We start from the raw sequence: 17,971 nt of genomic DNA, 5'->3' as shown, positions 1-17,971 counted from the left end.
AGATAAGGAAGGCTCTATAGTAGTGATAGGACGATTCACCCAGGACTATATAGATAAGGAAGGCTCTATAGTAGTGATAGGACGATTCACCCAGGACTATATAGATAAGGAAGGCTCTATAGTAGTGATTGGACGATTCACCCAGGACTATATAGATAAGGAAGGCGCTATAGTAGTGATAGGACGATTCGCCCAGGACTATATAGATAAGGAAGGCGCTATAGTAGTGATAGGACGATTCACCCAGGACTATATAGATAAGGAAGGCTCTATAGTAGTGATAGGACGATTCACCCAGGACTATATAGATAAGGAAGGCGCTATAGTAGTGATAGGATGATTCACCCAGGACTATATAGATAAGGAAAGCGCTATAGTAGTGATAGGACGATTCGCCCAGGACTATATAGATAAGGAAGGCGCTATAGTAGTGATAGGACGATTCACCCAGGACTATATAGATAAGGAAGGCTCTATAGTAGTGATTGGACGATTCACCCAGGACTATATAGATAAGGAAGGCGCTATAGTAGTGATAGGACGATTCACCCAGGACTATATAGATAAGGAAGGCTCTATAGTAATGATGGGACGATTCACCCAGGACTATATAGATAAGGAAGGCTCTATAGTAGTGATAGGACGATTCACCCAGGACTATATAGATAAGGAAGGCTCTATAGTAGTGATTGGACGATTCACCCAGGACTATATAGATAAGGAAGGCGCTATAGTAGTGATTGGACGATTCACCCAGGACTATATAGATAAGGAAGGCTCTATAGTAGTGATAGGACGATTCACCCAGGACTATATAGATAAGGAAGGCTCTATAGTAGTGATGGGACGATTCACCCAGGACTATATAGATAAGGAAGGCGCTATAGTAGTGATAGGACGATTCACCCAGGACTATATAGATAAGGAAGGCGCTATAGTAGTGATAGGACGATTCACCCAGGACTATATAGATAAGGAAGGCTCTATAGTAGTGATAGGACGATTCACCCAGGACTATATAGATAAGGAAGGCGCTATAGTAGTGATAGGACGATTCACCCAGGACTATATAGATAAGGAAGGCGCTATAGTAGTGATAGGACGATTCACCCAGGACTATATAGATAAGGAAGGCGCTATAGTAGTGATAGGACGATTCACCCAGGACTATATAGATAAGGAAGGCTCTATAGTAGTGATAGGACGATTCACCCAGGACTATATAGATAAGGAAGGCTCTATAGTAGTGATGGGACGATTCCAATATTTTTCCCTGATTCCGATACAATTACAGATTCCATGCTAAATTCCCAATTCCGATAGAAGTACCGATTCCGATTCTTTATATATCTTTAATTATTTAACTATAGAATTTGTTATTTCCTCGATTTTCGTAAAAACACATGTTAAATATGCAGATATTTTCCTAAATGTAAAAATACGCTTGTGGAGGAGGATCTCTCGATTTTAGCTTTACTGGTAATTTAAAATCAATAAATATTCATTATTGTATCATTATTACCAGCAATGGAAGATTTTACTTTAAACAAAATCAAATAAAAAAAAAAACTGTCTAAAGAATCGTTTTAGCATCAGAAAATAGGCATCAATTTCTCTGATTCTGATGCCTCCAAATCTTCTGATTTTACCGATTCCCAATTCCGATTAATCGTCTCAACACTACTCTATAGACTGGCTAAAAAGAGGATCGCTTCACTGTGATCAGGAGAGGATTATAATGGCTGCCGAAGATCAAGGCTTGATGACCAATGCTTTCAAAAAGATGCGTGGTCTCAGCAGTGAGAATTAGTGCAGGTTTTGCTACACAGAGGTAGAGAGAGTGAACCACCTGGCATCCAACTCTAAGGTTCTGTTGGCGGATGGCTACTATACGATGCAACATAATGGGGCATGTAAATATCTCTACTGGACGTTTTGTAAACAAGTTGAACATCAATTGCAGCAGTAACAAGTCCTGGGAACATGTTTACCAGAGAGAACGGTTGGAAATAAGTCATACACCATCCACTATGCGATCTCCAGAGCTATATATCCAGAAAGCAGAGCCATAAAACCTGACAGGGATATGGGACAAGAAGAAGAAAGAAGCAACCTTAGTAGAAGTTAGTGTCTTCGATGGTGCTGGGGGTTAAACAGAGTTAGGAGGGAAAAGATAACGAAATACCAATGTCTTATGTACGACATATCACGGATTCCAAACTTTAAAAATAACTTTATTTTTGCAAAGATTTTAGGATGTTCATATGTAATCGCCTAAAAAAAGTAATCTCTCACTTATTTTTTTTTGGGGGGGGGATAAATTTATCGTTTTCTTCATACGGAGAAAACTCGTTAAAACTACTGGTCAACGTCAAGAATATACCCAAACAACCCTAAACAAGGAAATTACCCCCACAAAATATTTAGTTTTAAAAAGAAGTTCACCATTTTTCTTTTATTTCTTACCTAGTTATAGCAGATTAAAATTTTCCCCGCGTAAAAAAAAAAAAAACAAGAAGTTAGCTCACGTGGTGACAAATATAACAAACTTGTTTGTTTTGAAAAATTCTTCAATTATTATGCAGAGATGGTACCGTGCTTTTTTTTTTTTTTTAGTATTTTCAAGTCAAATTCAAGTTGTATGGTATTTTTTTTTTCATTAAATCGTTAGGTGAAAGTATAGAATAGTTACAAAATACACCATCTTCCTCACGTAAAGAATGAGTTTCTAAATAATAACTTTATCATTTCAGCGAGGTACCTTCTCTGCATAAGAACCAATTTTTCAAAAAAAATATAACAATGCAATATATTAAGTTGTATTTCTGCACTTTATGAACCGTGTTATATGGAGATAAGATTTTCAAATTGAATTCAGATTTTTTTACGGTATCGTTTGCTTATCAAATTATTAGGTATTATAAAATAGTTTTTAAAAAGGCACTCCCTACCATGCTAAGAATGGGTTTCTAAATACTAACGTTAGCACGTTCTCTAAACTGCATATGTACCTATTAAATTATACTATTAAATATCAATTAAATATATGGAAAGGTAAACCAGAATAGTCTCCGACTCAAAGTTAATGACAAACGGTAAAATGATATTGAACTTCATCCGTAATATACTTCCGGCCAAAGTTCCAGTTTTTTAAATGTATTAATTTATTAGACAGAGTAAAATACGCTTAAATATATATTTCAATTTATGCAGCTTTCGTATTTATTATTACAGAGCCAATTCTCTAATTATATATATATATATATATATATATATATATATATATATATATATATATATATATATATATATATATAGTACTGATTACTGATTTCAAAAGTTAAGAAAAATGATTTGGATACCATCAACTAGAGTCGAAACCAAAACTTTTAGCATTCCAGCGTGTTCCCTACCGTTTGAGCTATCGACAGATATATAAGAAAGATTTTAAATTAAACCACTTCAAGCTATGAGTGAATTTGCGCATGCGCAAAAGTAATAGAAATATGTCGGCAAGTTGAAATCAACATTTTGCATTTCAACTTGCCAACATATTTCGGTGTGCATTATACATCCATCCAAACAAAGGTTTTACTTGTTATAACCCATCCTTGGTGTATGATTACTGTTTCCTGTTAATTTCAGTGTTATGTGACCAGTAGTTTAAGAGTTTATTGGTTAAATATTTTCACACCGACACACACACACACACACACACACACACACACACACACACACACACACACACACACGTTTTATTTAAATAGATTTACTAAATTCTTACCTAAAAGTACAGAATAGTTAACAAAACCCCTTCACCTCCCTATGTTTAGAATAGTTTTCTAAATAATTTTCTGCAGTTTACTGACCGTGTTCAAATAATAGCGTTATTATTTAGAAAGTAATTGTTAACATGGGACATAAAGGGGTTTGTTAACTATTCTATACTTTCAGCTAACAATTTAAGAAATAAAGATTAGTATAAAAACTTTGCAAACTATAGAAGTAAGCGACCCAGAACAGAAAGTGTTTGATATCAGAAACTGAATCGGACCAGACACCATTTGCTGCAGACTGAGTCAAGGATCCTTCTGGTTTGCCCATATTAAATCATTAAATAACAATTAAATGGCAATTAAATATCATATTAAATTATATCCTTAAATGTCAATTTTTTTCCAACGGTACTAAAAACACCAGAATCTAGGCCATTGTTGAGGTGGCTTGTTTCCTGTTGATTGAGATACGTCTCTGGTCCTGTCTAGTTTTAGGAGGTCCACCCTTTCAGGCTTTGCCTTCTCGTCTTTTGAGAAAGGGTTAGTTTGCTGCTAATTGCTGAGGCATCGTGGGGAATGTCAAAGGGGCTGTTCCGGCATTTTTATCTTGTAGGACAGAGTTCTCTTCCGTCGGTCATCATCAAAGATTACTCACTGACAACAACCGGTGGTGTTCCCCGGAATCTTAGTGACAAGACGTCTCCCCAGATTTGTAGTACTCTCTATCTCTTTCGACAATCATTGCAAATGACTTTACATCATGGGTTTCAAAACTATGGCCTGCGGATTAGATCTGGCCTGCCAAAGTATTAGATTTGGCTTGGGAGCTCTTATAGAAAATGTAAAGATACAAAGAGGAACAATGTCAATGACAAGAAAAAAAAAGAAAAAAAAAACAGCGGTACTTGCACAATTTAACACCCCAAAGCAAACATAAGAAGCTATTCTTGACATGGGGAATCGTGGTAGACTTTGTTAATTCTACTGAATTTTCATTTTCCTAAAATGAAAGCAATTTGTTCCAAAAAATGCCACACTAGGGATAGACTTTTCTCATCTAAGAATAGAACAGAACAGATACTACACTTTAAAACTCTGTTATGTCCTTTCCACTCAACAGTTTATATAGGGTCCAGCATAAATATATCCCAACATTTTGAGTCCATATAAAAAAATAACATATTTTAATAAGTATATAAAATGTATATATATCTTCGATCCTGAACTAACAGAGCTCAGTATCCTATTGGATAGAGCTATATAAAAATAAATTATAATAAAATGCACTTATCTCAAAACTTTACTGCAGTTTCATAGCATTTCTAATTGTTTGTACTATATCAAACTAGTCTCTAACGCCTGAAATGTCAGATACATTTTTGATGATCGGTTTGCCATTAATTTAACTGTGCATTGAACAGATACCATAATACTCAGTTTGTTGCACTTTATCATCACAAAGGTCCATACAACATTTCAGCCAGATCGGTTTAGTAGTTTCCTAGAAAACGCAGAATCAACAGACAAAGAGACATATAATATAATATACATTATAATTAAATAATAATTATTCGTTTCTACCTACAGACATTAATGTTTCATACTTATGCAGTCATCAGTGTAGGTAACAATTCCTGCCGATCATGAGATTTGAACCCAGCCATGAAGCCACCTTTTGCTCCATTTGCTGAGCCTCTACTTCAGTGCCACCAAACAATTTTCACGGGAATTAAAGGAATTAAGAACTATTAAACGCTGAACTAAGGTGAGTACATTAGGGAATATAGAGTGTTCGCACGAACGGAAGTCGTGACCATTGCATAGACGCTAGTTGACTGCCTTAATTATAACTCAGCAGACACTGCCTATCTTAAAGTATTCTTAAAATGGTTTGATAATTATAACTGAATAATAGTTATACATTTATACCTATAGACACTAATGTTTCATACTTACGCAATCATCAGTGTAGTGTAACAATTCTTTCCATTAATGAGATTTGAACCCAACCATGAAACCACCTTTTGCTCCATATATATATATATATATATATATATATATATATATATATATATGTATATGACCTAGTGGTATTGTTGTTGTTATTATTATCTTTTCTCACACAGGTCATCATCAGAGATTACTCACTGACAATAACCAGTAGTGTTCCCTGGAGTCTGAGTCATTACAAGTCTCCCCAGATTTCTAATACTGCATCTCTTTCGATAATCATTGCAAATGACTTTAAATCAGGGGTCTTCAAACTACGGCCCGCAAGCTTGGATTCGGCCTGCCAAAGTCTTTAAACTGGCCCGCGTAGCTTTTATGGAAAACGTAAAAACATTCAGGAAAAATTGCAAAGATGAAAATGTGTGTATATACTATGGTGTTTTTTTGTTTTTTTATTTCTGAAAATGATTAAAAGAATGAGATTTTGGAGAACCAGTTTCACAAAAAAAATAAGCAAACAAGGTTTGTATTATTATACACATAGATTCGAAAAAGTTGTCAAAAAACAAATACATAACAAATAAATGTTATCAAAGGCAAGATAAGTCACTTTTCTACCAAACTGGATAATTTTTTAGTATTTTTATTTAATGTAACATGTTTATTCAGCTCAAAAAACATACAGTATTTATCGATGTATTCGAAAATTGCGAATGGCAGGGCACTCTCTGGTAAACACGGTAAGCTTGGGAAAATGAGTTAAAACTAAAAAACTAACAAAAATATTGTTAGAAACTCGCTCAATATATGTTACAATGACATAGACTGAAATATATTCGGTGGGTTTTTAACAGTATTTTGTGTATATTTTTAGTTTGAACTCGTTTTCCGAAGCTTACCGTGTTTACCAGAGAGTGCCCCGCCATTTGCAATTTTAAAATACATCGGTAAACATTGTATGTTTTTTTGAGCTGATAAACATGTTACATTAAATTAAAACACTAAAAGAATTATCCAGTTAGATAGAAAAGTAACTTATCTTGCCTTCGATAACATTTATTTGTTTATATATTTGCTTTTTTGACAACTTTTTCGGATCTATGTGTATAATAATACAAACCCGCAAAAGAATATAAAACACGTCCAGGTCATATTTTTTATTCATTTTAGCCCATGTAGCGTTTGAAGGTCGCCAACATGCCTTCATCCGTTCAAAACTTTGGAGACCCTAGCTTTACAATTCTTACAAAAGCTGCTTACTATTTATTTCTTAGGAACGACCATTGATCTTCTCTGAGACTTGGGTGACAATAAGCATCTCCAACTCCCCAAGACTTTGCACACTACTCCAGTAAATGTCTGGTTAGTGCTCTTTCTCTTAGGTTTTTCCATCCTCCTTGAACCTTCATGGCTATTTTGTGTGATCTCAGCCGAGGCTGGTGCTATCATTTTATTTATTTATCATAACAATAGTCACAATCATATTTACTATTATGGTAAACCAGAAGAGTACACGACTCAAAGTCAGCAGCAAACGGTGTTCAGACAGATTTAGTTCCTGATATTTAAACTTCCTGTTTTGGGTCCTTACTCTTCTGGTTTGTCAAGTGTTTTACTAATTTTCTTATTTATTAATTTATTTCTTAAATTTTTAGGTGAAAGTACAGAATAGTTAACAAAGCCTTCCTCTCAATGTTAAGAATAGCTTTCTAAATAAGCGTCCACGGTTTATGGACCGTGCTGAAATAATAACGTCAGTATTTAGAAAGTAATTCTTAACATGGTAGGGGGATGCTTCGTTAACTATTCTGTACTTTAAGTTAAAAATTTAATACATCTCTGCAATTATATAAAAGGAACTTTACCTGTGTGTGTGTGAGTTCCTTCCCTATGGACTCGAAAACAGCTGGGCCAATTTTTATGAAATTTCACACGAAGGTTCTTTATGTGCTTGGCAGTATTCTTAGATAGGTTTTATAATCGATAATCAAAAAAATCCGATGAAAGAAGAAACAAGCTATTTTGACTAAAGTTAACAGCCTAACATCACAAGTGCAGTTGAGAAGTTTTATTACCACACAAGCCGAAAGGCCCAACGTATAAAATCAACAGTAGGTTCTTTGATATGGCAGGGGTGCGTTCGAAATGAATGTTTCTGTTTAAAGCACAATTAAAGCATGATACTTGACTGTTGCATTTTAAACTTTAATTCAAGCCATCTTCTTCTATAATATGAATCTCACCTGTCTATTTAAATGTATGTATGTATGTATGTATGTCTGCCTAAAACTTTCGACACAGGCGATGGATTTTCACGAGATTGGTATCGTTTTGAAGCTCGACCCTTTGGATGACAAATATCGAAAAACTGGCCTAGCTGACATTAATTTCTTTACCCTCAACTGCGCACTTTTCTACAGGGAGGGGTCTCTTTTTTCGCCAATATTTTCCAAAGTCATCCCGTCTTTTCAATTGACTAGCCTTAATTTAAATCTTCCCCACTTCCGGTTTGGCGATGGACGCAGCAGCAAAGACGTCACGTTTTTTTTTGTTTGTTTTTTTTCACGTTCTTTTCCTCCTTCGCTGTACGGGTTCGAGCTTGCCTGCTTATTACCAATTTTTTTCTTTTTTTTGCTCAACACACCCGGTCAACACTGGGCACCCAGGCTAGTTATATATAAAATATAATTTTATAAAATCAACAGTACGTTCTCTACAGTGCAATGTGGGCAACAATGTATTGTAGACTAAATCATTGTGGGATGGTGTGTGAAGCCGTGGCCTTCGTTTTAAGACGGTCTTGGTGAAGCTCCCTCTCGGTGAGTCCCATATTAGAGCAGGTAATCAATCGATTTGATTGAAAAATGATCGATTTCACAGATTTCAATAACAATAAAAGTTTTGGAAGTGTGGAACATTCGTTGATCCTTATGCAATCCCGGGCACTGTCGGGTCTCCATGTTAGTAAATAAATAAATATGAGAAACTAAAACTGACCGGGAGTTTTATTATATAATCTGACCGAACACGCTTTGTCGCTAACTTTGAGTCGAATTTGCCATTATTATAATAAAAAAATTTTTTTTTTTGAATTCAGGACGACTGTACATACATTATGTAGTTGGCACTGGAATGTATTTCTGACAGTAGAATAATTCATAATGCTGCTTTTGTTGTTGAGACATGTGCTTGCGAGCGTAATACCATTAAATAAAAGGATTCGAAATAAAGAAATCTTCAAAGAGAATATATATATATATACATATATATATATATATATATATATATATATATATATATTCGATGCCTCCGTTCAGTCTCGAAAGACAAAGGATACCCCTTGCAGGAGTGTGCCAACGTGATTATGCCGTATATATATATATATATATATATATATATATATATATATATATATAAAGCTGAATGTCTGTGTGTGTTTGTGTCTGGTCACGAATAGGCTCCTATATGGTTGACTATTTTAAAAAACTGATTACATATAATGATAGAAGATGTATCTATCGAGACACAGGAATGGGTATGTTTGATCTGGAAGAACGGTGGTTCAATGGTTCATTAAAATTGTGAGATCTGCGTTCGCGCCTGGTCCACAAAGTATGGAAATAAAAAATTAAAAAAAAAACGTTTACAAGTGTTTTTGATATAGATGTACATAAGAATACTTTGATAAGTATGTTTTAACTGAAATAATGATGGTGTAATAAAACTGTGGGGTCTGCGTTCGCGCCTGGCTTCCATAGAATGGATATAGGCATAAACTTTAATAAAGACTTTTCATATCCATCTGCGTAAGTATACATTTGATAATTATGTTTCAGTTTGAAGAAATATGGTATAATAAAATTATGGGGTGTTCGTTCGCGCCGACCTCCATAGAATGGAAATATGTCACAAAGTTTAACAAGGTTTTTTAATATAGATCCACAGAATATTGTGATAAGTGTTTCAGTGTGAACATGTATGGTATAATAAATTATGGGGTTTATCTATTTTATTTTTACTTTCATCATATTTTGCTTTGGTTTTGATACTCCCAAATTCGAAGCTATCTCTTTACAACCCTTCCTTTTCATAACCTATCATACTTTCATAAATCAGAGTCCATTTTTCTGTAGGCTGTTTTTGAACTCAGTCAACGACGAGTACTTTTACTAGTAATATATATACTAACAGGGCTACCCGGCATTGGCTGGGGCAAAACTGTAACATATTTCTATTAAAACTTCTATCTTTCTGTCTTTCCGGTTACCTTCGAGTTTAGTCAACCTGTGTGCAGAGCTTTTGCCTGCAAAATGAAATATGTTTTTACATTTTTTCTTTCAAATTGCATTTTTTAAAATAAACAAACGAACCAAAAAAATGATAACCTATTTGTTGTTGTTGTTGTTGTTGTTGTTCGTTAGCCTATTTAAAAAATACAGTTTGAAAAAAAAAAAAAAAAGAAAGAAATGAATAAAGAAACTCGTTTCAATTTACAACCACATAAAGCCTTTATAAACTCAAGGTGACTAAACTTGGAAGAGTATTCCTGTTTTTGTTTTGTTTTGTTTTGTTTCTTTTCCTGCTCCTCCGGCCAGCCCATTCCTCTGTAGCTACACACACGCACACACAACTCTCCTTTATGTAATAGATTCCTCGTGGAATTACTCGGCATTTTCTTTCCAAGTTAGTACATAATAACACTGACCCCCTCCCCCCACCAACGGAACCTGGCTCAATTGACCTTAAGAGAATAAAGAATTTTTGGTACTCATGCAGAGAGTGATCCGTGCTGAAATAATAACGTTATTATTTAAAAAGCCATTCTTAACATGGGGAGGGGAGAGTGTTTTGTACCTATTCTGTACTTTAACCTTACAATTGATTAAAAAAAAACATAATAAAACTTTAATCAAACGAGGAAATACGATTTAAAAAAAATAGCGTGGATTGCTCTCTGCATTAGCACCGAATTTTTGTTTAAATATTATGCATCCACGAAAACGCCGGTTAAGAAAATACTAACTTTGTGTGTATTTGTTTTATCGGTTTTTAGTTTTAGTCAGACATGTAAACATACGTACAGACTCGCCTCAGTCCGGGCATACTTATTTGGTGTCTACTGCTTATGGAACACAAACGATGCAGATCTGAAATATGTAAATTTTTAGATGCGAGATTCTGCTCATATTATGTTTCTTAAGAACATTTTGAAATACTCAAAAGAAACTGAAATTTGGGGAATAGTTATTAATTGATGCCTAATAAGTACATATTGGTAAAATTTCACAAAAAAAAAAACCAAAAAAAAAAAAAAACAGAAGTTTTACGGATGGCTTCTCACCCTTGGGTGCATTAAAACTAAATTATATTAAATATAACCTGCATCACGACCCCCAACACCTAGCATCTGCGTTTCAAAATTCCTAATGATCTGTTGATTCTTAGTTTAGGAATGAGGAATAAATCCTGTACATTTGAATCGCATACACTTATCGAACTTCTCTCACACACACATACATAAATATATATATATATATATATATATATATACACACACACACACACACACTGGAATCTTAGAAAAATCTTCATCATTCCAGTTATTATATGAGCAACCGGACTCATAGATACGGCATAATCACATTGACACACCGGTTCCCTTCAGATTACCGAAGTTAAGCAACATTGAGCCTGGTCATTACTAAAATGGGTGACCAATTTGGGAAGTCCATGTGCTGTATGTAGGAAGACGTCGACATCTACCTTCAAAAAGGAGCAAAAGCCTAACGTCGTCATCTCCCCTAACGGGAATATACATGCGACTGGAGACCGCTAGTGAATTTTATACACCTATCAAACTCAAACAAAGGAAGCCGGACTGCACAAAAGATTTTCCAAAACTACCAAGTTAATATATCGGGTGAACCAAGTGGAAGAGAAATACAAACAATTGCACTTAAAGAGACGATTAGAATCTTAAAAAAGATCTCTCGGTTGGAATGTATGAGATAATGGGTGGCAGCCGGTAGGATGCCTCTTCATCCTCAGAAAGAAAAAAAAATAACGTAATATATATATATTTATGAAAGTGAAATTGTCTGTGTGTGTGTGTGTGTGTCTGTACATTTCCCTACCAAATTACTCTGTCAATTTTCAATCTACAGATTCGAGATTTGACATAAGGGCTATTGAGATTTGGGAAAATCTTTTTAATTGATTTTCGGCTAGAAAGTTGGCTGTCAACGATTTGACCTCTGAAGACTCTACCAAACTCCTCCGCCACTCTAAACACTTGAAATTTTACATACCTGGACATGAGTTAAACTTTTAAATAATATATATATATATATATATATATGTGTGTGTGTGTGTGTGTGTGTTATGAACAGTACATAGGGCCCGGGCAAAGTGGGGCTGAACTGGTAGTATATATATATATATATATATATATATATATATATATATATATATATATAAAAATTCTACAATAATAACTAACCAATACTTCAACTTAGCACAATAAAAATAGGGATTGCTTACATAAGACTGAGAATCCCTTTTGATTATGAACACGCGTCACCATGTTGAAAAAATAAGGGATGGAATAAATAAAACAGTAAAGGGTTTTTTTCATTAACGTTATCTTCGTTTTTATTTATTTATTTTCATTTTTCTGATTTTATTAAGTAAATTCGGCTTAGGCATATGTTATATATACATTAGTGGGACTTAGAATACGAATCATGCTATATTATTTTAGTTAAATTCCCTTTTTTACGGTTCACTTTCTTATTAGTAAATTGGTGGGTGAAAAACAGAATACTTACAAAACTTCCCCTCTCCCTATGTTAAGAATGGGTTTCTAAATAATAGCATTATCATTTCAGTTCGGCCCGTAATCTAAGTGCGAATGTAATGTTGTGTCTTTAGAAACGACCAGAGTGCTCAATTACGCGTGTACACTGTATAAGCTACATTCCATAACGAAAAAATATATATCCGTTTGATTGTCCATCGATACCTTCGTTTTAGCCCTGTAGGCTAAGTTCCCAGTGTTTTGTTTCACTGTTTTAATGAAATATGTTAAACGAAATGTTTAAGAATTTATAAATAAAATAAAATAAAATGAAAGTAAAAAAATTACTTACCAAAACATTAAAGTAACCAAAAACGGGTAGGCAGGGGAAATTATTTTTTTTCCATGTTTATAATAATGGTAATCCCGAATCTGTATTTTTTTTTTAAAATCTGTCAGCAGTAAAAACAAATAAACTGTTGCATTTAATTAGAAAGCGATCTTTTTGGTTGAAAATTATAATCAATCGTCGTAGATAGATACAAATTCTTCTAATCTGTTTCTTTTTTTGTCTTTTCAAAAAAAAAAAAAATTTTTTTTTAAACAATTAGCACGAGTTGAACTTAAAAACTGTTATTTTCTTCTTTGATTTGTTTACGTACTTAATTCGGCAATAAATGCCTCTGCCTCCCCCCAAAATATGCTGTCGTTTGTATGGTATTTGTGATTTATGGGACGATTTAATTTAGCAAGTGCCCGATCGTTTTTCAACCTGAAAAAAAAACGATGATTGATTATTGAATATCGAAGTTCATTCGATTCAAAGATTAAAACACAAAAATAAATAAATAAAAATAAAGCAACCTAATAATCGTGTACAATCGTATCCAAGAAGAAAAGAAACGGTTGTCACTTCCTTCTTTTACGGCTCTCTGGTGTGTGTGTGTGTGTGTGTGTGTGCGTATTTAAGTAACACAATCATAGCATCCTCCTCCTTCTTCGTATTCTTTTGGTCTATCTTTCTCTTTTTTTTTTTTTTTTTTTTTTTTTTTTTTGGAATCTAGGGAAAACGGACGCGACGTAGGATGAGGAGGAAAAAGCGCGCGCTGGTGCTACCAAGGATTACTTCATTCTTCTTGTAGCAGTTCTATTAGTTCTTCGTCTTTTCTGAAAAATCGAGTTACTACATTATGGTGAGGACGACGAGACGGTCCACCAAATGTTATTGTTAAACGAGTCGGTCAAATCCCAGCCTTTGCACCGACGCTGTCAACAAAAAATAAAAATGAAATTCTATTTGTGCGTGCGTGTGTGTGTACATGAGAAAATCCTGTAAATACAATGATTTTATATAATTTTAGATTGTGGATTCACTTTATTATATCAATATCAGCCATTTCTTGACCACATAGCTTAGAACAGAACCAGTAACCATTTTTTGTATGTCTAAAGTGGTCACCTTTATTGTATTTTTTTTTATTTGAGAACAGCAGAACTTTTAAAGCCTTAGCAACACACACACACACACACACACACACACACACACACACACACAAAAAAAAAAACAGTTTCCCATTAGCCCCAACTTTATCCCTAAGTTCGAGGTGGCAAAAAAAAAAAAAAAAAAAAAAAACAGTTTCCCATTAGCCCCATCTGAGCCCTAAGTTCGAGGTGGCAAAATAAAAAAAAAAAATAAAAAAAAAACAGTTTCCCATTAGCCCCAACTCTATCCCTAAGTTCGAGGTGGCAAAAAAAGAAAAAGAAAAACTGGATTGCAATAAAAATACACCAGAAGTTAAGAATAAAATAAAATAATAATAACAAAGTAAATGACGGTCATTTCAGGAATACACAAAAATGGTTACCCGTTCTACTTTACGCTATGTGATGATTAAGAACACCATCTGGTTAAAAACTTGGAAATAAGTTTACACAAAATTTATATAGGAAATTAAACCACCTTCGGATTTATTTTTATAATAGGCAACAAAAAAAAAAATGTGGTGAAAAATATCAGTATACAACAAATAAATGTTACAAAAGGCAAGAAAGTTACTCTTCTACCTACCTGGATTTGTGTGATAGGTTAGCGCTCAGAATCACGAAGTTGATCTGCTAAACCCTCAGCAATTTCAGTTTCTTTTATTTTCAATTAGTTAAATTATATACTAGTGGATCTACCTGCTCAACATCTAACATTTTTCGCAATCTTCAATATGAGTCCTCTTCCTGCTTCGCTCCTTTTTACACAGGCGATCAGCATCATCCTTTGAGTTCAGTGTGTTATACCCAGTCATTAGTTTGTCACGTGGTCACTGGCTTTAATATAGGTCATTTTGGAGCGTCTTTGGGTATGACCAAGAACCACACCAACATGTTTTGTTTTCCTGAGTCATTTCTACCTTGGGTTTTATGTAGTTCATTCTGATCACGTTATTTTGTGTGGCGGTCAGTAGCGATCTTGTTTCTCTGTTCAAGTATCCTTTCCATAGCCATGTCCACTTATTTCCATGTGCTATTTCTCTTGTTAGTCTTATAAATAGTCTATGTAGCTCCTCTTGTGTGTTTGTGTGTGTGTGTGCTTTAACTATTTTAAAGTGTTTATTTACTTTGAAACAAAAATAGTGTCAACTCTGTTGAATTAGAAAAAAAAATGGCAACTTTTTATATTTATTTTGATCCTCGATAATCGCTCAAAAATCGAAGATTGAACTAAATACTGGTAGAATATTGTATTTTCGCACGATTCGTGGCATTTATTGAATAGATTTCTACCAATATTTTGTTTCGTTTTCGACTTTTGAGCGATAGTTGTGGGATATTAGTCTTAAAGACAGGCTTAGATCTGTTGATCTCAAAAGGAAGATTTAATCTAAAAAGTATATGAAGATGTATGCAGAACAGATAACTTTTGTTGGTTTGGCCACATTGAAAGAATGGATGTGAGTTTTGGGGGGTTAGTAGATGTAGAGCAGTTGAGGTAGCAAGGTCAGTTGGTAGAAGAAGGCCAAAAAAAAAAACATGGGAGGAAGAGATAAGGCTCGATCTTGGATAAAAAAGGATAGATAAAAACTTGCTTTAGGTTAGTTTGGAGACTCCAATTCAATTTCCAAAAGCCGTCCAACTATAATGAATTTTTAAATTGAATTTGATGATGACTCCCTTGGAGTTCTCACACGACTAATTACTTGTGATCGCTCACTGATAAAAACGAGTGGTTTTGCCTGGAGTCTATATTCAGTGATATTCACTTCTGGGGTTTAGTTTACTGTTTCGTATCCTTGGTCACAGAGTCTACATTTATTGTTTCCTTGAATCTAATTTATCTTGGCTTTTATGTAAAGAGTAGAACGGTAAAAATACCACCCTAAAGAAAACAACACTACAAATTTATTTTAAAACTTGTATTGAAAAAATCAATTCACATAACTTGATTATGTAGTAGAGCTGACATCTATTCAATGTAGCCACCTTCAGCCTCAATCACCACCTTGATACAGGTCTGGAATTGGGAGCATGCTTTTTCCACAAGCGCCGGTGGGAGGTCAGTGAATACTCGTTGGATGGCGGCAATCAGGATAGTTTTGGTGTTGTGGGAGATCATTTTAGTGATGTTCTCAACGTATGACCAGATTAAGTAGTCCAACGAGATCAAATCCGGGGAGGAGTATGGCCAGTGAGAGATGGGTACAAATCGTAGCACTTCTTTTGAAGACAAGCCTGGGTCTCTTTGAACTTGTGGGCCGGCGTCGAGTCCTGCTGCCACACCCAGGGTCTGCAAGCAGCCACCTGATTGCAGCAGGGGATCATCACATTCTTCAGCACATGTAGGTTCACTTTGGTGATGACTTTCAAGTTGATTTCAAAGATGTGAGGTGGCATGATGTGGCCCTCACTTGAAACCGCATCAAAGACCATAACCGTGGCCGTAAACTTTGTTTTCATCATCTCAAGCATTGAACCATCTGGATTTCCATTTTAAGGGTGCTGCCAATGGTCCTGTTGTCATAACTTGGATCAGTAGAGAGCATGAGTTGTACAGCGGCACATCTCCGATCTCTCTCGTTGAACATTGTATCACTTTCAGACGTGATAAAGGCTCCTATTAGTCTTGGGATTTGTACGCAACTGGCCAATTAGTAGATGGTCTGCAACAACAACAACCAAAAAAACAAACTGTTTTCATTATGTGGAAATTAAATCATGCCGTCTTTTCTAGGGTGAGAATTTTATTGTTCGACCCTGTAGTTCATTTTAATCACATTATTTTGTGTGGTGGTCAGTAGCAATTCTGTTTCTCTATTTAAGTATCCTTTTCATAACCATGCAAACTTATTTCCATGTGTAATTTCTTTTGCTAGTTTTCTAAATAATTCATGTAGCTTCTTCTCTACCCAGAGATAGGCCAGCTATCAGAATCACCAAGTTGATCTCTGCTTACCCCCTCAGCAATTCCATTTCCTGTTATTCTCAACTAATTAAATTATATACTAGTGGATCTACCTGCTCAACATCTTCACAGTCCTCTTCCTGCTTCCCTCCATTTTATAAAGTCGATAAGTATCATCCTTTGAGTCCAGTGTGTTGTACTTGATCATAAGTTTGTGGCTTAGTCCTTGGATTTGGTATGAGCCATTTTGGAGTGTCTTTGGGTATGACCAAGAACCACACCAACATGACATTTAATATAAATCTTTACTATTATATTAAAAGAACTTTGCATGTATGTGTGTGTATGTGTGTGTATGTGTGTGTATGCGTGTGTGTGCGTGTGTGTATGTGTGTGTATGTGTGTGTATGTGTGTGTATGTGTGCGTGTGTGTGCATGTGTGTGTGTGGGGGTGTATGTGTGTGTGTATGTGTGTGTATGTGTGCGTGTGTGTATGTGTGCGTGTGTGTATGTGTGTGTGTGTATGTGTGTGTGTGCGTGTGTGTATGTGTGTGTATGTGTGTGTGTATGTGTGTGTGTGTGTGTGTGTGGGTGTGTGTGTATGTGTGTGTGTCCCTGTGTGCATGTATGTGTGCGAGTTTGTTCCTTATGTACTTGGAAACGGTTGAGCACTTTTTTTTTTAAATTTCACTTGAAGATACTTGATGGGTTTAGTAGTGTTCTTACGTAAGTTTTGTATTAGAATGCATCCAATAAATATCGAAAATCCATAATCAAAAAAATCCATAATCAAAAAAATCCATAATCAAAAAAATCCATAATCAAAAAAATCTGATTAAAAAAAGAAATCTGATTTGATAACTTTTATACAACCTAACATCACAAGTCCATATGAGAAGTTTTATGACCGCACAAACAGAAAAGCTCAGCCAATAAAATAAATTGCAGATTCTTTTATAAGACAGGAGTGTGTTCGAAATGAATGTTTCTTTTTAGAGCAAAAGTGAACCATGATGATGAGACATCAAAAGAAATGCCGAAAAGCTCACACTTAAGAAT

The 17,971-nt window shown here is 34.8% G+C and overlaps 1 protein-coding gene across 4 annotated transcripts in view; it reads right to left on the bottom strand.

Annotated features, from left to right (window-relative positions):
- The window catches only part of LOC145247308 (uncharacterized), a 537,232-nt gene extending 523,550 nt beyond the window's left edge, over positions 1 to 13,682 (bottom strand). Inside the window, exon 1 of one of the 4 annotated variants that reach the window (XM_080108929.1) lies at positions 12,875 to 13,682. The gene's annotated coding sequence lies outside the window, so the exon portion shown is untranslated. The remainder of the gene's footprint in view (positions 1 to 12,874) is intronic. The other 3 variants (XM_080108932.1, XM_080108933.1, XM_080108936.1) reach the window with 3 other exon arrangements.
- Between the last annotated feature and the right edge of the window lie 4,289 nt (positions 13,683 to 17,971).

Source organism: Euprymna scolopes, chromosome 25 (assembly GCF_053919585.1).
Source record: "Euprymna scolopes isolate OS-2025 chromosome 25, ASM5391958v1, whole genome shotgun sequence".
NCBI lineage: Eukaryota > Metazoa > Mollusca > Cephalopoda > Sepiida > Sepiolidae > Euprymna > Euprymna scolopes.
The sequence above is the reverse complement of the archived record's forward strand: the minus strand, read 5'-3'. Positions and strand labels throughout refer to the sequence as shown.